The following is a 7556-nucleotide window of genomic DNA, read 5'->3' as shown; positions in this document are numbered from 1 at the left end:
CTAACACCCCCTGGTACTAACACCCCCGGGTACTAACACCCCCGGGTACTAACACCCCCGGTACTAACACCCCCGGTACTAACACCCCCTGGTACTAACACCCCCTGGTACTAACACCCCCCGGTACTAACACCCCCCGGTACTAACACCCCCTGGTACTAACACCCCCGGGTACTAACACCCCCGGGTACTAACACCCCCTGGTACTAACACCCCCTGGTACTAACGCCCCGGTACTAACGCCCCTGGTACTAACACCCCTGGTACTAACACCCCCCGGTACTAACACCCCCCGGTACTAACACCCCCTGGTACTAACACCACTGTGGATCAGATGGTTTACTTATTATAATAGTTAGAGAGCTTCCATTGACTAAGTTACCCTAGAGGTCAGGGTCACACCCCCTGGTAATAACACCCCTGGTGTTAACAGCAGCCTTTGGGTTCTAGAGGTCAAGGTCACAGCACTGGTGTTAACAGCAGCCTTCAGGTTCTAGAGGTCAAGGTCACAGCACTGGTGTTAACAGCAGCCTTCAGGTTCTAGAGGTCAAGGTCACAGCACTGGTGTTAACAGCAGCCTTCAGGTTCTAGAGGTCAAGGTCACATCCCAGGTGTTAACAGCAGCCTTCAGGTTCTAGAGGTCAAGGTCACACCCCTGGTGTTAACAGCACCTTCAGGTTCTGGTGTTAACAGCAGCCTTCAGGTTCTAGAGGTCAAGGTCACAGCACTGGTGTTAACAGCAGCCTTCAGGTTCTAGAGGTCAAGGTCACATCCCAGGTGTTAACAGCAGCCTTCAGGTTCTAGAGGTCAAGGTCACACCCCTGGTGTTAACAGCAGCCTTCAGGTTCTAGAGGTCAAGGTCACACCCCTGGTGTTAACAGCAGCCTTCAGGTTCTAGAGGTCAAGGTCACACCCCTGGTGTTAACAGCAGCCTTCAGGTTCTAGAGGTCAAGGTCACACCCCTGGTGTTAACAGCAGCCTTCAGGTTCTAGAGGTCAAGGTCACACCCCTGGTGTTAACAGCAGCCTTCAGGTTCTAGAGGTCAAGGTCACACCCCTGGTGTTAACAGCAGCCTTCAGGTTCTAGAGGTCAAGGTCACACCCCTGGTGTTAACAGCAGCCTTCAGGTTCTAGAGGTCAAGGTCACACCCTGGTGTTAACAGCAGCCTTCAGGTTCTAGAGGTCAAGGTCACACCCCTGGTGTTAACAGCAGCCTTCAGGTTCTAGAGGTCAAGGTCACACCAGCTGGTGTTAACAGCAGCCTTCAGGTTCTAGAGGTCAAGGTCACACCCTGGTGTTAACAGCAGCCTTCAGGTTCTAGAGGTCAAGGTCACACCTCCTGGTGTTAACCAGGTGTTAACAGCAGCCTTCAGGTTCTAGAGGTCAAGGTCACACCCCTGGTGTTAACAGCAGCCTTCAGGTTCTAGAGGTCAAGGTCACACCCCTGGTGTTAACAGCAGCCTTCAGGTTCTAGAGGTCAAGGTCACACCCTGGTGTTAACAGCAGCCTTCAGGTTCTAGAGGTCAAGGTCACACCCCTGGTGTTAACAGCAGCCTTCAGGTTCTAGAGGTCAAGGTCACACCCCTGGTGTTAACAGCAGCCTTCAGGTTCTAGAGGTCAAGGTCACACCCCTGGTGTTAACAGCAGCCTTCAGGTTCTAGAGGGTCACATCCCAGGTGTTAACAGCAGCCTTCAGGTTCTAGAGGTCAAGGTCACACCCCTGGTGTTAACAGCAGCCTTCAGGTTCTAGAGGTCAAGGTCACACCCTGGTGTTAACAGCAGCCTTCAGGTTCTAGAGGTTCAGAGGTCACACACCCCTGGTGTTAACAGCAGCCTTCAGGTTCACCGTGTTAACAGCAGCCTGGTGTTAACAACAGCAGGATCTAGATCCCGTATGTGGGTTAAAGCAGCCTTCAGGTTCTATCATTGATAAGAGCCTAAATTGGAACGCAGTCCCCATACAGTAACATGGCGTCAGAACTCAGGCTCTAGAGGTCAAGGTCACACCCCTTTGCAGCCTTCAGGTTCATGGGTTTAGACTGACAGACAGCCTTCAGGTGAGAAGTGGGTCACATTTTCCTCAGTCATTAGAGAAAAGGTCACACCCCTGTGGAGGAAGCTTCAGGTTCTAAGGCAATGGAGCCCCAGGTGTTAACAACCTCACTAGAGGTCACGGTCACATCCCAGGTGTTAAACCCTTCAAGAGTTCTAGAGGTCAAATAAATCCTGGTGTTAAGGAAGTCTCAGATCTTTTCAGCTGTGGGTCCCCCACTACACATCAAAAGCATCCCGTAGAGGTTAAAGAAGTACATTGAACAGAAGGAGAAGTCCCCATGGAAAGACCAGAACTCAGAGCTCTTGGTTGCCATGGTATCCTAGCGGTTTTCCTCAGATTAGGAAAAGTGAGCCACCAATCGTGAGGAGGTTGCCAGGCAATACTAGCGGTTTGAGACTGTGAAACCACCAAGAGGGTTGCCAAATAAATCCTAGTGAAGTCTCAGATCTTTTCAGCTGTGGGTCCCCCACTACACATCAAAAGCACTAGAGGTTAACAGAAGTACTTAACAGAAGGAGAACATTGGAAAGACCAACCAGAGGGTTGCCAGGTATCCTAGCGGTTAGAGAGGTGAGCCACCAATCGGAGGGTTGCCAGGTATACTAGCGGTTTGAGAGGTGAGCCACCAACCGGAGGGTTGCCAGGTATCCTAGTGGTTAGAGAGGTGAGCCACCAACCGGAGGGTTGCCAGGTATCCTAGCGGTTAGAGATGTGAGCCACCAACCGGAGGGTTGCCAGGTATCCTAGCGGTTAGAGAGGCGAGCCACCAACCGGAGGGTTGCCAGGTATCCTAGCGGTTAGAGAGGCGAGCCACCAATCGGAGGGTTGCCAGGTATCCTAGCGGTTAGAGAGGCGAGCCACCAATCGGAGGGTTGCCAGGTATCCTAGCGGTTAGAGAGGCGAGCCACCAACCAGAGGGTTGCCAGGTATCCTAGTGGTTAGAGAGGCGAGCCACCAACCGGAGGGTTGCCAGGTATCCTAGCGGTTAGAGAGGCGAGCCACCAACCAGAGGGTTGCCAGGTATCCTAGTGGTTAGAGAGGCGAGCCACCAACCAGAGGGTTGCCAGGTATCCTAGCGGTTAGAGAGGCGAGCCACCAACCAGAGGGTTGCCAGGTATCCTAGTGGTTAGCCACCAATCGGAGGGTTGCTAGGTATACTAGCGGTTATAGAGGCGAGCCACCAACCAGAGGGTTGCCAGGTATCCTAGTGGTTAGAGAGGCGAGCCACCAACCGGAGGGTTGCCAGGTATCCTAGCGGTTAGAGAGGCGAGCCACCAACCAGAGGGTTGCCAGGTATCCTAGTGGTTAGAGAGGCGAGCCACCAATCGGAGGGTTGCCAGTTTGAATCCCGGGGAAAAACATCTGTTGGGGAAGACAATCTGGCGGGATGTAAACTGGCAACTGGAGGGTTGTTGGTATCAAATCCTAGATGCCATTACCTGCCGTTGTGCCATTGAGCACATGCCACCCATTGAGCATGTTTGGGATGCTCTGAATCGAAGTGTACGACAGCGTGTTCCAGTTCACGCCAATAACCAGCAACTTTGCACAGCCATTGAAGAGGAGTGGGACAACTTTCCACAGGCTACAATCCAAATCAACTATAACTAGTTAGGATCCAGGGAAAGATGATCGGAGCAAAGTACAGAGAGATCCTTGATGAAAACCTGCTCCAGAACGCTCAGGACCTCAGACTGAGGCGAAGGTTCACCTTCCAACAGGACAACGACCCTAAGCACACAGCCAAGACAACGCAGGAGTGGCCTTGGGACAAGTCTCAATGTCCTTGAGCGGCCCAGCCAGAGCCCGGACTTGAACCTGATCTAACATCTCCGGAGAGACCTGAAAATAACTGTGCAGCGACGCTGCCCATCTGACCTGACAGAGCTTGAGAGGATCTGCAGAGAAGAATGGGAGAAACTCCCCAAATACAGGTGTGCCAAGCTTGTAGTGTCATACCGAAGAAGACTTGAGGCTGTAATCGCTGCCAAAGGTGCTTCAACAAAGTACTGAGTAAAGAGTCTGAATACTAATGTAAATGTGATTTCAGTTTTTTCAAAATGCCTAAAAACCTGTTTTTGCTTTGTCATTATGTGGTATCGTGTGTAGATTGATGAGGGGGGGGGGGTCTACTTAATCCATTTTAGAATAAGGCTGTAACGTTACAAAATGTGGAAAAAGTCAAGGGGTCTGAATACTTTCCAAATGCCCTGTACCCCTCCATCCCCCCCAAAAGGCATAATAAACCAGGTCAAACAGACTCTGCTCTCCAATCATGTGACAGAGGTAGAGGCTAGTCTGAGCTGTGATGATTATTTCTGTCTCTTTCTGCTCACACGGTCCAGTGAGCATGTCTACTAGCTCTGAGGAACAACGAGAGCAGAGCAGCCACAAGACTGCCTAGTTATACGGCCATCTCGTACGGATTACGCAACCACACAGGATTAAAATAACATAAAGATCACTTTATTGGTCAGTTAGAACACAAGATCCAAACGAACTGTGACTTCTGCTTTTAACCCAACACTGGGCTGAACTGTTGCTGTGGGGTTCAAGTGCATAATAAGAGGCAATGGCATTTACCGACAGACCTGGGATTCAAACCGACAACCCTCAGGCTGCTGGCTCGCCTCTCTAGCCGCTAAGCTACCTGGAGGCTGCTGGCTCGCCGCTCTAGCCGCTAAGCTACCCGGAGGCTGCTGGCTCGCCTCTCTAACCGCTAAGCTACCCGGAGGCTGCTGGCTCACCTCTCTAGACGTTAAGCTACCTGGAGGCTGCTGGCTCGCCTCTCTAACCGCTAAGCTACCTGGAGGCTGCTGGCTCGCCTCCCAAGCCGCTAAGCTACCTGGAGGCTGCTGGCTCGCCTCTCTAACCGCTAAGCTACCTGGAGGCTGCTGGCTCGCCTCTCTAGCCGCTAAGCTACCTGGAGGCTGCTGGCTCGCCTCTCTAGCCGCTAAGCTACCTGGAGGCTGCTGGCTCGCCTCTCTAACCGCTAAGCTACCTGGAGGCTGCTGGCTCGCCTCTCTAGCCGCTAAGCTACCTGGAGGCTGCTGGCTCGCCTCTCTAGCCGCTAAGCTACCTGGAGGCTGCTGGCTCGCCTCTCTAGCCGCTAAGCTACCTGGAGGCTGCTGGCTCGCCTCTCTAACCGCTAAGCTACCTGGAGGCTGCTGACTCACCTCTCTAACCGCTAAGCTACCTGGAGGCTGCTGGCTCGCCTCTCTAACCACTAAGCTACCTGGAGGCTGCTGGCTCGCCTCTCTAGCCGCTAAGCTACCTGGAGGCTGCTGGCTCGCCTCTCTAACCGCTAAGCTACCTGGAGGCTGCTGGCTCGCCTCTCTAACCGCTAAGCTACCTGGAGGCAGTTGGCACGCCTCTCTAACCGCTAAGCTACCCGGAGGCTGCTGGCTCACCTCTGTAGCCGTTAAGCTACCTGGAGGCTGCTGGCTCGCCTCTCTAACCGCTAAGCTACCCGGAGGCTGCTGGCTCGCCTCTCTAACCGCTAAGTTACCTGGAGGCTGCTGGCTCGCCTCTCTAACCGCTAAGCTACCTGGAGGCAGTTGGCACGCCTCTCTAACCGCTAAGCTACCCGGAGGCTGCTGGCTCACCTCTGTAGCCGTTAAGCTACCTGGAGGCTGCTGGCTCGCCTCTCTAACCGCTAAGCTACCCGGAGGCTGCTGGCTCGCCTCTCTAACCGCTAAGCTACCTGGAGGCTCACTATTCGTGAGGACTTCTAGAACTCACAAGCATAGTAAAACAGTCACACATAAAGGGTAGCCTATCCAAGCAGTTCCTTGGCCTAGCCACTCCTCTGACCGATTCAAGCAGTTCCTTGGCCTAGCCACTCCTCTGACCGATTCAAGCAGTTCCCTAGCCTAGCCACTCCTCTGACAGATTCAAGCAGTTCCCTAGCCTGGCTACTCCTCTGACCGATTCAAGCAGTTCCCTAGCCTAGCCACTCCTCTGACCGATCCAAGCAGTTCCCTAGCCACTCCTCTGACCGATTCAAGCAGTTCCCTAGCCTAGCCACTCCTCTGACAGATTCAAGCAGTTCCCTAGCCTGGCCACTCCTCTGACCGATTCAAGCAGTTCCCTAGCCTAGCCACTCCTCTGACCGATCCAAGCAGTTCACTAGCCACTCCTCTGACCGATTCAAGCAGTTCCCTAGCCTAGCCACTCCTCTGACCGATTCAAGCAGTTCCCTAGCCTAGCCACTCCTCTGACCGATTCAAGCAGTTCCCTAGCCTAGCCACTCCTCTGACCGATTCAAGCAGTTCCCTAGCCTAGCCACTCCTCTGACCGATTCAAGCAGTTCCCTAGCCTAGCCACTCCTCTGACCGATTCAAGCAGTTCCCTAGCCTAGCCACTCCTCTGACCGATCCAAGCAGTTCCCTAGCCTAGCCACTCCTCTGACCGATTCAAGCAGTTCCCTAGCCTAGCCACTCCTCTGACCGATCCAAGCAGTTCCCTAGCCTAGCCACTCCTCTGACCGATCCAAGCAGTTCCTAGCCTAGCCACTCCTCTGACCGATTCAAGCAGTTCCCTAGCCTAGCCACTCCTCTGACCGATCCAAGCAGTTCCCTAGCCTAGCCACTCCTCTGACCGATCCAAGCAGTTCCCTAGCCTAGCCACTCCTCTGACCGATCCAAGCAGTTCCCTAGCCTAGCCACTCCTCTGACCGATCCAAGCAGTTCCCTAGCCTAGCCACTCCTCTGACCGATTCAAGCAGTTCCCTAGCCTAGCCACTCCTCTGACCGATCCAAGCAGTTCCCTAGCCTAGCCACTCCTCTGACCGATCCAAGCAGTTCCCCTAGCCTAGCCACTCCTCTGACCGATTCAAGCAGTTCCCTAGCCTGGCTACTCCTCTGACCGATTCAAGCAGTTCCCTAGCCTAGCCACTCCTCTGACCGATCCAAGCAGTTCCCTAGCCTAGCCACTCCTCTGACCGATTCAAGCAGTTCCCTAGCCTAGCCACTCCTCTGACCGATTCAAGCAGTTCCCTAGCCTAGCCTCCCTCTGACCGATTCAAGCAGTTCCCTAGCCTAGCCACTCCTCTGACCGATCCAAGCAGTTCCCCACTAGATCCAAGCAGTTCCCTAGCCACTCCTCTGACCGATCCAAGCAGTTCCCTAGCCTAGCCACTCCTCTGACCGATCCAAGCAGTTCCCTAGCCTAGCCACTCCTCTGACCGATCCACCGAGCAGTTCCCTAGCCTAGCCACTCCTCTGACCGATCCAAGCAGTTCCCTAGCCTAGCCACTCCTCTGACCGATCCAAGCAGTTCCCTAGCCTAGCCACCTCTGACCGATCCAAGCAGTTCCCTAGCCTAGCTAGCCACTCCTCTGACCGATCCAAGCAGTTCCCTAGCCTAGCCACTCCTCTGACCGATCCAAGCAGTTCCCTAGCCTAGCCAGTTCCCTACTCCTCTGACCGATCCAAGCAGTTCCCTAGCCTAGCCACTCCTCTGACCGATCCAAGCAGTTCCCTAGCCTAGCCACTCCTCTG

At 54.0% G+C, this 7556-nt stretch overlaps 1 long non-coding RNA gene across 6 annotated transcripts; it reads left to right on the top strand.

Annotated features, from left to right (window-relative positions):
- Nucleotides 1-342: 342 nt before the first annotated feature.
- LOC127929569 (uncharacterized) lies at nt 343-1764 on the top strand. 6 transcript variants are annotated; one of them, XR_008135212.1, is made up of 6 exons: nt 343-658; nt 778-1141; nt 1188-1234; nt 1388-1481; nt 1528-1653; nt 1696-1757. It is a non-coding gene; the product is annotated as an uncharacterized LOC127929569 (long non-coding RNA). The 6 variants fall into 6 exon arrangements; XR_008135211.1 differs by lacking the exon at nt 1188-1234 and having other exon boundaries at nt 1696-1764; XR_008135215.1 differs by lacking the exon at nt 1188-1234 and having other exon boundaries at nt 343-599; nt 719-1141.
- The last annotated feature ends 5792 nt before the right edge of the window (nt 1765-7556 follow it).

Source organism: Oncorhynchus keta, unplaced genomic scaffold, assembly GCF_023373465.1.
Source record: "Oncorhynchus keta strain PuntledgeMale-10-30-2019 unplaced genomic scaffold, Oket_V2 Un_scaffold_8424_pilon_pilon, whole genome shotgun sequence".
NCBI classification, from domain to species: domain Eukaryota; kingdom Metazoa; phylum Chordata; class Actinopteri; order Salmoniformes; family Salmonidae; genus Oncorhynchus; species Oncorhynchus keta.
The sequence above is the reverse complement of the archived record's forward strand: the minus strand, read 5'-3'. Positions and strand labels throughout refer to the sequence as shown.